This window comes from Chiloscyllium punctatum, chromosome 38, assembly GCF_047496795.1.
Source record: "Chiloscyllium punctatum isolate Juve2018m chromosome 38, sChiPun1.3, whole genome shotgun sequence".
NCBI classification, from domain to species: Eukaryota; Metazoa; Chordata; class Chondrichthyes; order Orectolobiformes; family Hemiscylliidae; genus Chiloscyllium; species Chiloscyllium punctatum.
In genome coordinates, this window is record NC_092776.1 from 33,856,764 (window position 1) to 33,874,599 (window position 17,836).

Below are 17,836 nucleotides of genomic sequence, written 5' to 3' on the forward strand. Positions count from 1 at the left end.
CTAATGTTTGATATATAATTCTGTGCTCATTTTCTCTGGATATTGAATATCACTCAGGTTACATTTCTTGTTCTTTTTTATTATTGTTTGTTATTATTTATTCATGGAATGTGGGTGTTTCTGGCTGTGCTAGCATTTATTGCCCATCCATAAGTAGCCTTCAGAAAGTGATGGCAAAGCTGCTTCTTGAATTACTGCAGTCTCTTTGGTTTCGGCAGACCCACAATGCTGTTAGAGAGTGAGTTCCAAGACTTTGACCAAGCAACACTGAAGGATCAGTGCTATATTTCCAGATCGTGATGGTGAGTGGCTTTTGAGGAAACTTACATGTGATGTTCCCACATAGCAACTACCCTTAAACCTCTAGATGCTATTGGTAATGGGTTTAGAAGGTATTGTCTAAGGAACTTTGGTGAATTTCTGCAGTGCATTGTATAGATAATACGGACTGATGCCACTTAGTGACAGTGCTAGAGAGAGTGAATGATTGTGGATGTGTTGCCAATCAAGTAGGTTGCATGTTCTACATTGTAACAAGCTTTTTGAATGTAATTGGAGCTGCATTCATCCAAGTAAAAGGATAGTATTCCATCAAACTCCAGACTGTGCTTTGTAGAGGATGGACAGACTTTGGGGAAGCAGGAGAAGAGTTATTTGCTGCAAGATTCCTAACCTCTGATATGCTGTTGTAGATATGTTATTCATGTGGCTGGAACAGCACAGTTTCTTGTCATTGGTAACTCCCTGGATGTTGATACTGAGGGAAGTCAGTGATGGTAATGCCATAGAATGTTAAGGGGCAATAGTTAGATTCACTCTTGTTCGTGATGTTAATTGCCTGGCATGGATGTTATTTGTCAGTCCAAGCCTAGATATTTTCCAGGTCTTGCTGCATTTGTATATGGACTGCTTCAGTATCTGAGAAGTCGTGAATTGTGCTGAACATTGTGCTTTCATGAGTGAACATCCCCATTTCTGACCTTATGATGGAGGGAAAGTTATTGAGCCAACTGAAAATGGTAAGGGCAAGGAAACTACCCTGAGGGTAATGGGGTCATGGCTTGAGTGACGCTGGAGACCCTGTACTACTACACAATTATCTGTTAATGTAAATTTGTGTATACAATTAAACCTGACTGTAGTTGTCTTGCACTATCTAATAGTATTAGAATTATATTTATATCTGGAAGATTCTTCTTTTGTTCTGTCGTAGTAGAATTAATAATTATATATATTAGTTTACAATGAAAAATGTAAGCAATCTAGTCATCTTTAAAATGTCATGATATTTAAATATATAAGGAAGAATAATTTGTTGTAAATAAGATTATCACATTTAGCTTCAGAGTACTTCTGGTCTGGGGGCAGAAGTAAATAATTTAGAATTCCTGGTGTTTCATAGATTGTTTAGAATCTGTGTGTGCATACCTAATGAAACTCGGATGAAGTTTGGTTCAGAACATTGGTTATGACCCCATCTGGTGTTTTGCATTTAAATTTGGGCGCACAGTTAACAAATCATACGTTAGCTTGGACAGGGTGCAAGAATCAATCTAGAATTATACCTGAAATTAAATTTTGCTTGTGTTTCAAAGACTGTGTGGAGATCTAATTAACAGGTTTAAAAGGATAATATATTTGATGCAAAGAAACCAGTTTCTCTGGTAGGGACAAACCCAGAGCACGAGGCATTATTTTTAAAATTTAAAATATGCAGATCTTTCCATCTGGAATATCTTATTCACTAAAAGAAGTGCAATGATCTCAAGTTTTTTTGCTTCACAAATGCATGAAGATTTGCATGTTGATTCATACAGTTTGAATAATTTGAGGTGTAAGCCTTGGTGTGTCATGAGTTCTGTGATCTCATCTCAGAGAAGTGGTGAAGTGATTTCTGATAGAGCAGACTTTTTCATGAATTTGTGGGTATCTTGGGAATGCCGTTTGTTGTAATCAGGTGAGCAAGTTGGCAGAAGCAACATCTGATGTGGATGTCACTGAATGTTATTCCTCTGCTATCACCTGACAATAATAGGTCAATTTTTTGTGTCTCACATTTAATCGTTGAAAGTAATACATTCCTTTACGTGATATCTTAGTATTGTGAATTACACATTAAAATCTCCTGATATGTTGTATATAGGCATATTGTCTAGATACATGACATTGTATATAATAATGGGGAAGTGAGGGATGATTTCCTTTATTGCTCACATGCTTCCTGCATCCACACCTTTATGATTTTGATAAAGCTGTCACCTCGTGCGTGAAATATTTGTGGGTTTGGGACTAGCCTAGACTCAAACACAATTTCTTGTTAGAGGTACTGGTCCAAATCTTATAAGCAATGGCAATTATGGTGTGATTCCAACCCATTCCTTTTACTTTTTCTAAACCACTAGCATCTGGAGCTTTAAGGGTAGTTGCTATGCGGGAACATTACCACTATCAAGAGACATCTAAATCCTTTATTTTTCATAACGGCTCCAGTTTCCTTCCACAGTTCAAAGATGTGCAAGTCAGGTGAACTGGCCATGCTAAACTGACCATAGTGTTAGGTGCATTAATCAGGGGTAAATATAGGGGAGGGGAATGGCTCTGGGTGGGTTATTCTTCGAAGGGTTGGTGTGGACTTGATGGGCCGAAGGGCTTGTTTTTATACTGTAGGGAGTCCAATTGACTTACCCTATCCCAGAATGTTATAGTTATAGCTGGAACTTTTAATTTGAGTCTTTGAGAAAGTAGAGGGTACTTGATGTAGATGCCTTAAATTGCAACAGAGGACTCTTTTTAGCAGCCAAATTGAGTCCCCTTTTTAAACAATTCAGGATTTAGATGTTTCTGATAGTCTATAGTGAGAAGGTAAGTAGGTGAAGGAATAGGGAAGCAGGTGGATGTGTGAGGTGGTTGGATGGCAGGTGAATAGGTGATGGATTAGATTGGTTGGTCATTGGGTGAGGGGGGTAGCTAGTAAGTGAGTGGGTGTGAGAGGCACAGTAGATAAAGGTAGTTGGGGGGGTGCTTGGGTTAGTTTGATGTGAGGTGTCATTGGATCAGATTGGGGGAGGAATTGGGGTTGAGTGATGAGTCAAAATGGTCAATTTTATAGCTCCCAGGAATTAGAGAAGTTTAAAGTTATTTAATTCTTTAACCTTTCCTGGGTAACTATTCAAAAAAGTAAGTGAGAATCCTACAAAGGTCTGAGTGTAACGCTGAGTTAGGGACTTTTTAGGAAGTTCCAGACACTCCCCTTAAGATTCCTAGTCAATTCCTGAATAACCAATGCTTTGGGATTTCTGAATAGTCATGTAGCACAACATTTGGGGTATGACTGTCTTCCAATTGTGTCAAATACTTGAATGAAATAAGCATCTTAAGGAAACCATGAATTCCTTTCATTTGATATGTGAAGCCAGAGCCTCAACTTGCCTACTCAGGATCACATGAAAAATCATATGAAGATATTCACTGCAGGGAAGGCAGTTCTCCGGATATGCTGGCTAAAGTTTGTCCATCACTTATGATTGGCTATATGTTTAATTTTCTCTTGTTAGGACCCTACTGTGCAGTCTGTTTAGGTTTTGCTTTAAGTAACTTTTGATAGAGGAAATGTTTCGCTGGGATGATATTAAAAAAAAATGAAAGAGATGCCCACAGATTGCAAAAATGCACCAAACGTTTTCTGGGGCACATGTTATAGTTTCAACCTAGAAATTCCCCTAGCATTTTACACTTTTGTTTTTATTTTTTAAAAATTGTACCCCTATAACAGCGCTGTGAATATTGGGCCATGACAAGTTCATGATTCATTCCACTCGTATTCTAAATACGTCTTGTGGGTTATGTGCGAGGCCTTTGGATTTCAGCTTTCCCACAGAAACCGATTGAACTATAGAATGTGACTGTAAAGCACTAATACTAACGCTAATGTCTGATGTAATTAACTTTTTCAGTCACCTTGATGCAGTGTCAAGCTTTGACTCAGGCTATTTTTTAGGTTTTGTTTTGGGTTGTCAATCTCTTTGAAACTGTTGGTTAGATAATCCAAGTTATCGGGCAATTTGCTAAAATCATATTTCAACATGAAAAATGCTCATAATGTATTTGCATTGTAGTGTAAATTTTGATGCAGGATTTTAAAATAGAAATTTTCTTGCTATGAGACTTAGGGAGGCTTTCTTAATTCCTTGAATTGGAAATGATCTCATAGCCTTGCTACAGCAGTTTACAGTTCAGGGGATATCTAATGTGACTGTAATAAATCAAAGCTGCAAAGTGGTACAGAAATAACAATGTGTCTGGCATGATACCATTCTCCTGCAGAATTATAATAAACTATACATGAACATAAAATAGTTGACTGGTTTGTTTAAAAAAAAAGTGAGTAAATCTTTTACTTTGGGGAAAAATTGTCAACATACTTGAATGAAACAAGCATCTTAACGAAAACATGAATTTCAGTGTAATTATTTTATCTGGATGCTGGATTTTCTTGATATTATCCTTTCTAAATTATGTCTAAAATTGGAAAGAATGCACTATTTGTATTGATGTAGCATAAGTTTCTGAGTTTTCATTCTGTACCTCTATTTATAAAACTCAGGAATAAACGTGGTTCATAAACTGCTGCTTTAATCTGTTGTTTCACATTCAAAGATTTGTGCACGATTGTTCCCAGGGCTTTCTAATCTTGCACATTTTATAATTACAGCATTTGCTTTTTAAAAATTTAATCTGCCTTTTGAACAGCCAATTACAGCAGTTCTCTTGTTTTCTTGAAGTCCATTGCTATCTTCCTTATTGTTTACTTTTCTATCATCTGAAAATGTCAGCATTTTGCCCGCTATTCCCAAATTTAAGACCACTATACATCTCCCTCCAAACTAAAAACAACTATTCACTACAACTTACTGTTTTTTATCCATGTTGCTATTGCCTATTTTCTATGTACGTCAATCTTTCTTACAACTGTAATATGGGATGTTTTATCTGCCTTTTGTAAATTCATTTACAGAACGTCAACTGCACTGGCCTATTCCACCTGTTCAAATCAAGTTAGTCTGAAACAAGATTTTTCCCTTTTATTAATCCTCATTTGACTAATTTGAAACAATCATCTTACGCCAATACTCTCCCACTAATGGCTCTAAATATTTTAATTATAGCTAGCTGTCTCTCAGAAATGAAGTTATGCATCTGTATGCATGCAAAGCTTTTTCTCCGATTGAAACCAATCGCCCTAATTATGTGGAATTCAAAGTGCAGTTAATGATCTCAGACAGGCAATAGAAATAATAAATTACATTATTTTAGACCTTGAACACATTCAAATGTCGTAAGACGCTTCATAGAGGCATTATAAAACACAATTTGATATCGAATCATATGCAGTAGTCAAAGATTATCAAAAACCTGGTCAAAGATTTGTTGAAAATTGTGAAGTATTAATTTTAATTTTTGCTACTGTTCATCTCCCATCATGAACATCCATGAAACACTGTGGTTCAACATCAGCAGCAGAAACTTATTCCAGTACAATCTGCAACCTTATGATCTGGCAAATTCCCCAGTATACCATTACTTATCAAGCCAGGGGATCAACCCTGGTTCAATGAAGAATGCAGGAAGGCATGCCAGGACTAGCACCAGCCATTCCTTAAAAATGAGGTGTCAACCTGGTGAAGCTACAAAACTGGCTTGTTTGTATGCCAAACAAAGTAAGCAACAAGTGATTGATAGATAATCATTTCCAGAACCAATACATCAGACCTAATATCTGCATTCCACTATGATTGGTAATGGGTAAATAAACATCTCACTGGAGGAGGTGGCTCACCAAATATCTGCATCCTCAATAATGTGGGAGCCATAAGTGAATAATTAGCACATCAGTGCAAAAGATAAGGCTGAAGCATTTGCAACCATGTTCAACCAGATGTGCAAAGTGGATAATGCATTTCATCCTTGTTGAGAGGACCCCAGTATCACAAATGCCACACTTCAGCTGACTTGTTGTTATTGGAGATCAGCCACCTCAGCTCCAGGATATCTGTTCAGGGGTTCCTCAGATAGATGTCCCATGCCTAATCGTATTAAGCTGCTTCACCAGTAACTTTCCCTCTGTTAGAAATGGTCATGTTTGCTGATGATTGCAGCGCCATTCATATAGGAGCAGTCCTTGTCCAAATGCAGCAAGGCCTGCGCATCATCTGGGTTTAGGCTGACCAGTAGCAAGTAACATTCGTGTCATACGACTGACAGGCAATTACCATTTCCAAAGCGAGAAAATCCGACCATTGTCCATTGACGTTCATCGGTGTTGCCATCACTAACATTGCCATCACTAAATTCCCCACTGCCAACATTCTGTGGGTTTCTTTAGCCAGAAATGTAACCGGCCATATAAATAAGCTGGCTACAAGAGCAGGTCAGAAGTTAAGAATCCAAAGCTAAAGAACATGAGTCAATTTGCAGAATCAGTCAGTAATTGGCAAATAAAGTTCAGCATGGATAAAATACTACATTTTAATTAGGAAAATAGGGATGTCACTTATTGGAAATGCAAGGCCATGTGGGGAGAAGTGAGTGCAGTCCGGGTGAGTCTCGAGAAAACAGTATTCTTAGATAACAATTACATCACAGTTTTATGAAGCCATTACAAAAGGATTTTTATTTAGAGAGGGATAGAAATAAAATGTACAGAAGTAAAGTTGGAATTGTTTTTTATCATTCTTAAACTAGATTTTGAATTGTGCATGCAGTTCCGGTGCCTTATCATAAATAAGGAAGATGGTTAATGGAAATAGTATAGAAATGATGTGGAATAATGATGTTGACAGAAATGTATGGATGTACACATCATGAAAGAATTGACAGGCTAAGTGTTTTTCTCTTCATTGAAGAAGGCTGAGGGTTCTATGGAGGTTATTGAAATTATGAAAGGTTTTGTTAAGAGTGGATGCAGAGAGAATGTTTCGTGTAGGATGAAACAATCTAGACACAATCAATACAAAATACATACGACAAATCCAAGAGGGAATTATTTACCAAAAGCATGATAAAGTGGAACTCTATCATCGTGGGTGGTTGAAGAGACTGGTATAGATGCATTAAGGACAAACTACACAAGTATGATGGGAGAAGTGCATAGAGGGTGGCAGTTATGTCTATGTCTTGAAAATTGTGACAAAGCTTGAAACAAACATAATATCAACCGACTGGCCGTTACTGCACTATATATTTGATAATTCTAAATAAATATAACATCAGGATACATTGTTGTGGTGGTATTTTGTTGATAATTGAATAAATGTAAATATAAATCTTAATAAGAAAATGTGTGCAACTCATGAATTATTTGAAAGTGATTGAAATCTTTATCCAAAGTATGGAGATTAGACAGTTCAATTTAGTTTTGTGTTGAAGTATAATTTTGATCCTCTTTGTATAAATGCAAAAATTGATGAATGCATTTTGTAACTTGAATTTTAATGCTTTTTGTAACCAGAGCAGAATTTTAAAACAAACTGCACAAGTGTTTTGACTGTGTTTAGATGAGCCATGACAATATACCTATTTTTTAAATGCAGTATGCAATGTAATTGCAATTTTATTAAATTCACTGAAAAACTGGAATAAACATTGTCTTGGAAATGTTACATAAAAACAGGCATGTGGTTTGCATTGATTCAAGCGTATGTGAAAAGATGTTCATTATTATCAATACTAAGGGAACCATTGCCAGTTTCAGATGGGACTGATGAAGAGCAGCTAATTACATCGATACCACTTGGAATTCCAACAGATCAATGAGGTCAGGTATGGTTGCTGAAATTAAGCAGGCTGATTATAAATATATATGAAATATACTATTTATATAAAACAATTTGTTCCTATGAGGCAAAGTGTCTCCAACCAAAGGTTCGTGAAGAATTTGTGAAATATTTTTAAGAGAAGCATCCTTTTAAATTCGCAGTATTCATGGGTTTCCTGACACATTGTACATACACACAGCAACCAAAAATAGCCATTTATCCATATCCATGCGGTTCCTTTCCAGAGAACCCCCATGAATAATGAAATACGCGAGTGTGGAGTTAATTAAAGATAGGTTAATATGGTTAAAAATATTGCGGATATGTGATTTTTGCCCACTGATGTTGAATCTTCTTGTCACTTATTTTTTGGTGCAGATGGGTGAAATTGTGATTTTTTTAGAGGATTTATTATCTTGCATTTTCTGCAATCAAATTCCTTCTCCTTTGGGTAACTGACCTTGCCTGTCAGAAGCTAGATGGAGTTGGGATGGCTGGGTGAAAGGAAGAGAGTACAGTAAATGTTTTATTATCCGGCAGCTATGGTACATGATTGTGTGCTGATTGATCAAATGTTCCAATAATCAAGAGATTCATGTAATCAATGTAAAAACACACTAAGTAATAAAAAATGTATTGCAGGGAGTATAGACATCAGTGTTATGTTGTATTTACAGCATAAATCATTTAAATAATCATACAACTGTGCTTTAAATAAAGTTTACCAGTTGAGAGTCTTCTCACTCGTAGCCTCAGCTGACTACTCAGACATCATAGTAGACCACAGTATTGTATTTGAGGAGAAATTGATGCAAGATTGAATCAACCATTGATATTTCATGTGGCGACTTTGATTCAACAACATGTATATTTACATTGAGCGAAATCAATTTGAAACTGATAATTGGATAGAATAATGCAGAATAATACACTTCGGAATTTGAGGTATATGCTTTTTGTCGGTTTATCAAGAATGCTAGTTCATAAGGTGCTAGTTAAAACAAAGTTTGCTATACATAACAGTGCCAGTATTATAATACGTCCCCACATATAAAACTTGAAAATATCCTGCAGCTACAACTGCAGTTAATTAACATTAGATTTTTCCCTCTGCAGATGCTGTCTGACTTATTCTGATAGTTTGTTGGGCATTGTTTTTTGATGATTCAGTTTTGGAGTTAAAAGGGATAGTTCACTGCCTGGATAGTAATTATTTAATCTCCTGACATAACCAGAACTACGTAACTTGAGTTTGTGAAGGTTTGTAGCTCAGGTTGAGGTTTAGGGTGTAGGTTTGCTCGCTGAGCTGTAGGTTTGATATCCAGATGTTTCATTACCTGGCTAGGTAACATCATCAGTGGCGACCTCCAAGTGAAGCGAAGCTGTTGTCTCCTGCTTTCTATTTATATCTTTCTCCTGGATGGGATTCCTGGGGTTTGTGGTGATGTCATTTCCTGTTTGTTTTCTGAGGGGTTGATAGATGGCATCCAGATCTATGTGTTTGTTTATGGCATTGTGGTTGGAGTGCCAGGCCTCTAGGAATTCTCTGGCATGTCTTTGCTTAGCCTGTCCCAGGATAGATGTGTTGTCCCAGTCGCAATTTTTTTGTTCATCCATACGTAGGGCTACAAGGGAGAGAGGGTCGTGTCTTTTTGTGGCGAGCTGGTGTTCGTGCATCCTGATGGCTAACTTTCTTCCTGTTTGTCCTACGTAGTGTTTGTGGCAGTCCTTGCATGGAATTTTGTAGATGACGTTGGTTTTGTTCATGGGTTGTACTGGGTCTTTTAAGTTTGTTAGTTGTTGTTTGAGAGTGTTGGTGCGTTTGTGTGCTCCGAGGGGGTCTTAGTAGTCTGGCTGTCATTTCTGAAACTTCTTTGTATGGTAAGGTGGTTAGGGTTTCTGGCTGTGTTTTGGTCTGTTTGTCGTGTTCTTGAGGAATCTGCAGACTGTATTTTTTGAGTGTGAGTTCTTGAATACGTTGTATAGGTGGTTCTCCTCTGTTTTCTGAAATTTGTCTGTGCTGCAGTGTGTGGTGGCTCTTTGGAATAGCATTCTGATACAGTCGAAAGAAAGGACAATGGAGAACTACAAACCTGCATATCCAGAAAACCAACAAACACTGACCAAATACTTAACTACATCAGCAACCATCCCAACACACACAAACAAAGCTGTATCAGAACACTATTCCAATGAGCCACCACACACTGCAGCATGTTGCTATTCCCTTAAGAGTGACATCTTCAACTTCGTCATTGAGTTCTTTCCAGTCTTTTATCTCTTTTCAAGCCATCGTCAAGTTCACCCTGTGCTTGAAAAAAAATCTGTTGTTCGTTTGATCTAATTTTGCTTGATGTGGAGGAGCTGGTGTTGGAGTGATGTGGACAAAGCTAAAATCACAACACCAGGTTATAGTCCAACAGGATTATTTGGAAACAATCTAGGTTTGTTCAGTATATCATTTCATTTGGATGACACTAATCTTTTGCTATAAATTCTGTGGCTTATGGTCCTGCTCCACAAGCTAGTGCTTCCAAATAAACCTGTTGGACTATGATCTGGTTTTGTGTGATTTTAAACTTTATTTTGCTTAATCAGCCGATCACCCAACCTTTCTTGCTATTTACCAGTGTTCAATTATACTGTTAATTGTTTTCTTTTCTCAGGTATTGCCTCTTCCTTCAAATCTTTTACCATCACCACTGTAAAAAAAAAACAAATGTTATGCCTCTCTCTTGACAAACTAACTCCTCAAAGTCACAAGTGGTAAACTGATTTTTCCTTATGCTTCTTGATCTGCCTGCAATTTTTGTCAGTTCACCACATCATCTTCCTCCAATGTATCCTGTAACTGAATATCAAGAACAAGAATAGGCCAGTCAGTCCTTTGAGCCTTCTCCACCATTCAATAAGGTCATGGCTGATATGATTGTAATCTCAACTCTACATTTCTGCATATCCCCAATAATCTTTCATCCCCTTGGTAATTAAGACTCTATCTGCCTCTGCCTTAAAACTATTTTAAGATTCTGCATGCACTGCCTTTTGAAGAAGAGAGTTTTAAAAACACTCAACCCTCAGAGATAAATATTTTCTCAACTCTGTGTTAAATAGCAAAACATTTTTAAACTATGCCTCCTCGTTCTATATTCTCCAATAGGAGAATATACGCTTTCCACATCCACCTGGTCAAGTTCCCTCTGACTCTTGTAAAGTCAAAGATACAAACTTGGTCTGCCCAGCCTTCCCTAATAAGGCAGTTAGTCATCTAAAAATCTTCTCTGAACTGATTCCAACACATTAATATTCTTCCATAAATACAGTGACAGGTACAATACACAGTACTCTCAATGCGGTCTCATCAATGTCGTGTATAATTGAAGCATTACAAACAGTGAAATTCACAACTGATCTTGGAGGAACTTGTTGGGCAGAGGTCACAGCATAGAAACAGTTAAGTGAATAGTTTTAAGTATAGCCTTGCTGTAAATCTACAATAGTGAGTAGAGTGGGTTCTTTATTGATTGTGTTTTATTGAGATATGTTTCTGTAGTCATAAGTAATAAGTTAGCCTGGAGCAGAATTTAGTAGAAGAATAAGACTGTGCTATCTTCTGGGTCTGTAGATTGAAAGAAACAAAAATGGCCTTAAGTAGAGTGATATGCTCCTTTTATCGGATATGGGAGTTCAGGGAGAGTTTACGTGTTACTGAGGATTATATCTGCAATAAATGCCATTGTTGCGAATCCTATCAGATCAAATGGATCAGTTGGAGCAACAGTTAGATGCTATGAGGAATTTACAAGAACAAGAGGGTGTGATGGATGGCCATTATAGGAAGGGAGAAAAGCTGTAGATACAGTCACATAGATCGGTTAACTCTAGAAAAGGTAAGAGAGGTAGACAGGTAGTGCAGGGGTCTTCTGTGGTTATCCCCATTTCAAACAAGTATGCTGTTTTAGGAAATATAGGGAGTGATGGATTCTCAGTGGAATGTGGCATGAATAGCCAAGTTTCTGGTACCAAGACAAACTCTAATGTAAAGAGGGGTACGTCGGGTCCCAAACGATCAATTGTGTTAGGGGACTCTCTAGTCAAAGGTACAGACAGATGTTTCTGTGGCCGGCAGCGAAAAATCAGAATGGTGTGTTGCTTCCCTGGTTAGAGGATCAAGGATCTAGATTAGAGTGGTGCTGGAAAAGCACAGCAGTTCAGACAGCATCCGAGGAGCAGTAAAATCGACGTTTCGGGCAAAAGCCCTTCATCAGGAATACAGGCAGAGAGCCTGAAGGGTGGAGACAGAAATGAGAGGAGGGTGGGGGTGGGGAAAAAGTAGCATAGAGTACAAGAGGTGAGTGGGGGAGGGGATGAAGGTGATAGGTCGGGGGGGGGTGGAGGGTGGAGTGGATAGGTAGAAAAGAAAATAGGCAGGTAGGACAGGTCATGGGAACAGTGCTGAGCTGGAAGTTTGGAACTGGGGTGAGGTGGGGGAAGGGGAAATGAGGAAACTGTTGAAGTCCACATTGATGCCCTGGAGTTGAAGTGTTCCAAGGCGGAAGATGAGGCGTTCTTCCTCCAGGCGTCTGGTAGTGAGGGAGCGGCGGTGAAGGAGGCCCAGGACCTGCATGTCCTCGGCTGAGTGGGAGGGGGCATTGAAATGTTGGGCCACAGGGCGGTGGAGTTGATTGGTGCAGGTGTCCCAGAGATGTTCCCTAACGCACTCTGTTAGGAGGCGTCCAGTCTTGGCAATGTAGAGGAGGCCGCATCGGGAGCAACGGATACAATAAATGATATTGGTGGATGTGCAGGTAAAACTTTGGATGGGAAAGCTCCTTTAGGGCCTTGGATGGAGGTGTGGGTGCAAGTTTTGCAATTCCTGCGGATGGCAGGGGAAGGTGCCAGGACGGGAGGGTGGGTTGTAGAGAGGCGTGGACCTGACCAGGTAGTCACAGAGGGAACGGTCTTTGCGGAAAGCGGAAAGGGGTGGGGAGGGAAATATATCCCTGGTGGTGGGGTCCGTTTGGAGGTGGTGGAAATGTCGGCTGATGATTTGGTCTATGCGAAGGTTGGTAGGGTGGAAGGTGAGCACCAGGGGCGTTCTGTCCTTGTTATGGTTGGAGGGGTGGGGTCTGAGGGCGGAGGTGCAGATTGTGGATGAGATGCGTTGGAGGGCATCTTTAACATGTGGGAAGGGAAATTGCGGTCTCTAAAGAAGGAGGCCATCTGGTGTGTTTTGTGGTGGAACTGGTCCTCCTGGGAGCAGATACGGCGGAGGCGGAGGAATTGGGAATACGGGATGTCATTTTTGCAAGAGGTAGGGTGGGATGTCTCAGAGAGGGTGCAGAATGTTCTCAAAGGGGAGAGTGCCGAACAGGACATCATTGCACATATTGGGACCAACGACATAGGAAAGGAAAAGGATGAGATTCTGAAAGGGGAATGTAGAAAGTTAGGCTGGAAGTTAAAAGGAAGTCCTCGAAGTCATAATATGTGGATTACTCCTGGTGTTACGAGCTCGTGAGGATAGGATTACGAGGATAGAGCAGATGAATGCGTGGCTGAGGAACTGGTAAATTGGAGAAGGACAAAGCAGAGAACAAGGTGTTGAATTAAACCGCATTTATTTCAATACAAGAGGCCTAACAGGGAAGGCAGGTGACCTCAGGTCATGGTTAGGAACATGGGACTGGGATATCACAGCGATTACAGAAACGTGGCAGAGGGATGGGCAGGTCCGGCAACTTCATGTTCCAGATACAAATGCTACAGGAAGGATAGAAAAGGAGGCAAGAGAGGTGACATCATTTTGCTGACCTTCTGTTCGAAACATGTGTTAAATACATTGAGCACATCAGGGAGAAATGTGCCTTTTATCGCTATTCTATTCTGCTTCACTTTATAGCTGTGTAGGTCTTGCCACAGGCAGTGGGTGTCCGTGTAGTTAGTTTGGGTTTCTAACTTAATCTGGTATTGTTTCTTGACATCCTTAATGGTCTTATAAGGTTGTATCTGGATTTCCTATAAAGGTCTGAGTCATCTGACTTGAACTCCCCACACCTGGTCTGCAATAGGCAATTGATTTCATGGTTCATCCGTGATTTTTGGTTGGGAAACGTGCGGATTACCTTTTGCACAAAGTCTACTTCAACACAGTCTTCTTCTTACTAGCTAATGAAGTGACGATGATGGCATACTCATTTAGGTTGGCTGCCGAATTCTTGAATATGGTTCAGTCCACTAATTCCAAGCAGTACCACAGAAACTCTTCTGCTGCCTCAGACCAGCACCGTACTCTTCATTCTCTTCAAACTCTTGCATTGCTAGCTCTGATTGCCCCCAAAATACTTGGCCCATCATTTTTCTTACACACTTGATGGCATCATCCAAAGAAAAAAGTGTCAGTTTCTACATTTACACTTATGACAGACCATTCAACCACACCGGCACCCCTCTAAACTGTCTCTCAGATGGTTTACTGCTTGTTGAGATCTACTACTGGATGAGCAGAAACTCCCAGCAACTACAATTCAGGAGGACCAAAGTATTCTCTTCATTTGCTGTTACAAGCACCATTTTCTAGTCACCAACTCACTCCTCTTCGCTGGCGACTGTCAAACAATTCAGAATGTCCTCCATTTTTGTGTTATAATTGATGCCAAGATGAGGTTTTGACCATAATACTGCACTATCTCTGTGCATGTGCCAATTTCCATACCAAAAATGAATGCCGTTATCCCAATAATTACAGAGAGTAAAGCAAGATTTTTTGAGCAATTGTACTGGGTTTTGTTTTTCTCTGAGCTAGATTAGATTAGATTCCCTACATTGTGGAAACAGGCCCTTCGGTCCAACATGTCCACACCAACCCTCCGAAGAGCAACTCATCCCCTTCTAACTAATGCACCTAACACTATGGGCAATTTAACATGACCAGTTCACCTGACCTGCACATCTTTCGACTGTGGGAGGAAACCGGAACACCCGGAGAAAATCCACGCAGACACTGGGAGAATGTGCAAACTCCACACAGACAGTCACCCGAGGCTGGAATTGAACCTGGGACCCTGGTGCTGTGCGACAGCAGTGCTAACTGAGCCATCATGCCGTCCCAACTCATGTTTAAAAATCACTAGTTCAAAGAGTAACTAATTTCCCACTTGATCTTACTCCTACAACAGCAGAGAGACAAGGTTCAATGTACAGGGAGTGTCTCATAAACAGAAGTAAAGAAGAAACCATTATTTTTAGCAAGCATTCTGTGAGGACTTTCTGAATGGTAAAAGGGCGATGGGATAGAGATGCATCAGAATTTATATAAACAACTATGAATGCTGCAGAACTGAAACAGTAACTGCAGATGTTGCAGATCTGAAATGAAAACAAATTGCTGGGGAAACTCAGCAGGTCTGGCAATATCTGTTAGAAGAAAGCAGTGTTAATGTTTTGAGTCTGGCACTGTTCTTCAGAACTGTTAGCATCTGGGAAGAAGTAGTATTTATGCTGAAGCTGAAGTTTGGCATGAAGGCGAAGAAACTGAGAATGGGAGAGGTGAGCAGATAGGTGGAAATGGAGCCCAGAGAGAAAGACATATGAAAGGGATAGGTAAACAAGGAGAGTATGGCTAGCAAAAGAAGAGCTAAATAAGTGATCATAAGAACCAAGAGTAAGAGAAAATGGGTGAGCTGAACTGAATGCAAGTTATATAATGTGACAATTGGCTTATGAGTATATGAGAATGTGTGATTGTGCTAACAGCAACCTATGTCATAATTGGATTGGGTGTAGGGTGGATAAAAAGCATGGAAGAATGGAATCCAGTTCTAATATTATTGAATTCAGACTAGAGTCCTCGAGGTGAACAGTCCCCAAGCAGAAAATGAGATGATGTACTGGAACCTGGTGCTGAGGCTCACGGGAACACTGTAGCAGACCTGAGACAGAAATGTTAGCCAGGCAACTGTGGTGTGTTGAAATGGCAGCATCTGGAAGCTCGTGGTCATTGAATGTAGATGTTCTGCAATATGGTCACCTAGTTGTCTGCATTTCCTCTCCCCAGTGTAGAGGAAATGACATTGTGAACAGCGAATACAGTAGACTAGATTGAGTCAAGAGCAGGTAAATCACTGTTTCACCTGGAAAGTATGTCGGGATATTGAATAGTGAGGAGGCAAACGGTACATAATGCACCTTCTGCAGTTGCAGAGGAAGAGGCTGTGGTGGTGTGGGGCGGAGTTGGGAATGGAGAAGGAGTGGACCAGAGTGTCTCCGAGAGAACAGTCCCTGTAGAAAGGAGGGGAATATCTGTCTAGTAGTGGCATCCCATTTGAGATGACAGGAATTATAGCTTACAACCCTTGATTGCAAAGGCTGGTGACATGGTAAAGTAAGGACTGGGGGAATCATTGTGTGGATCAGAAGGGAAGGAGTGAGACCGAAGTTTGGGAGATGGGTTGAACATAGCTACGGCACTGTTGACCATAGTAGTGGGTAATCCTTGTTTGAGGAAGAAAAAGTAGACATTTTTGAGGCCCCCCTCCTTCAGAAGGTGGCATCGTAACTGTTCATATACCTTGTTTACAGTCTTGACATGTTTGATACCTTGCATCAGACTGATGCTTCTGCCAAATTTGCCTGAAGTTCCAGAGTTTTGTGCAAAGATTTGCAAGTAGGATAACCAAGTCATTTGAGTTTTTGGGCTGATTATTCCTGCAACTGAGTTGCCTCAGGCCCTAGCAAGGTTTTAGTGCTCAAGGTTACAAGTAATGACCAATGGAAAAAACAGCAAATTTTAATTGATGATGTAATTGAGTTGAAATTGTCCTTCCCAGAGTTTTTCTGCAGTAACCTCTTTTTAATGCATCATGCTTGCAATGACCCCACAGTGAAAAGTTTTGGGAGTGGCAAGGAGAATCATTGGGCTGCCTCAATGTTAAAATAATAGGCATACTCTCATAAATTAAAACAAGACCAAACACCATTTCACAGGCTCTGGCAAAAAAAAAACAGATTTAAAGGGATCTTGCAGCCAATCAAATTGGAGTCTTCGCTCCACAGCTTCCATTGCTGGAAATTGGAACCCTGTTGCTTGTCCCTACTCAGTTTGGAAGCTCCAGGGTTAGAACCTCACAAGTTGCGTACAGGAGTTTGGAGGTCATGTTGCGGCTGTACAGGACATTGGTTATGCCACTGTTGGAATAATGCGTGCACTTCTGGTCTCCTTCCTATCGGAAAGATGTTGTGAAACTTGACAGGGTTCAGAAAAGATTTAGAAGGATGTTGCCAGGGTTAGAGGATTTGAGCTATAGGGAGAGGCTGAACAGGCTGGGGCTGTTTTTCCCTGGTGCGTCAGAGGCTGAGGGGTGACCTTATAGAGGTTTATAAAATCATGAGGGGCATGGATAGGATAAATAGACAAGGTCTTTTCCCTGGGGTTGAGGAGTCCAGAACTCGAGGACATAGGTTTAGGGTGAGAGGGGAAAGCTATAAAAGAGACCTAAGAGGCAACAATTTCACTCAGAGGAAGTGGTGTAGGCTAGTACAACTGCAACATTTAAAAGGCATCTGGATGGGAATATGAATAGGAATGTTTTGTAGGGATATGGGCCAGGTGATGGTAGATGGGACTAGATTGGATTGGGATGTCTGGTTGCCATCGATGAGTTGGACCGAAGGGTCTATTTCTGTGCTGTACATCTCTATGACTGAGTGGAAGATCCCTTGTTAAGAAGACCTGTGTTTTCCTTGTGGCATACATGAGGGCAGTGGGAAATCACTTCATCTTTTTTTTTCCCTCATCATTGCTCAATGTTCAAAATGGGCAGCCCTTATAAGACTGAAGAGGAAAGAGTAGAGGCATGGATAGAACTATGAGGCATAGAGAAATATGCAGAGAACCTCAAGGTCCTTGGACTGATCACCACCTTTGTAAAGTCCATCAGTTTACCAGAGCACAGGATTGATTTTTCACAGCCCATTATACAAAGCTCTTCTGTTACAGATCAGTTATATAATTGGAAGGTAGT

At 40.1% G+C, this 17,836-nt stretch overlaps 2 protein-coding genes across 6 annotated transcripts in view; one reads left to right on the top strand and one right to left on the bottom strand.

Moving 5' to 3' along the window:
* dock1 (dedicator of cytokinesis 1) overlaps positions 1 to 17,836 on the top strand; it is a 577,688-nt gene that overhangs the window by 225,841 nt on the left and 334,011 nt on the right. The gene's annotated exons all lie outside the window — the stretch shown is intronic.
* LOC140463521 (inhibitory synaptic factor 2A) overlaps positions 1 to 17,836 on the bottom strand; it is a 54,490-nt gene that overhangs the window by 5,085 nt on the left and 31,569 nt on the right. The window lies entirely within an intron of this gene.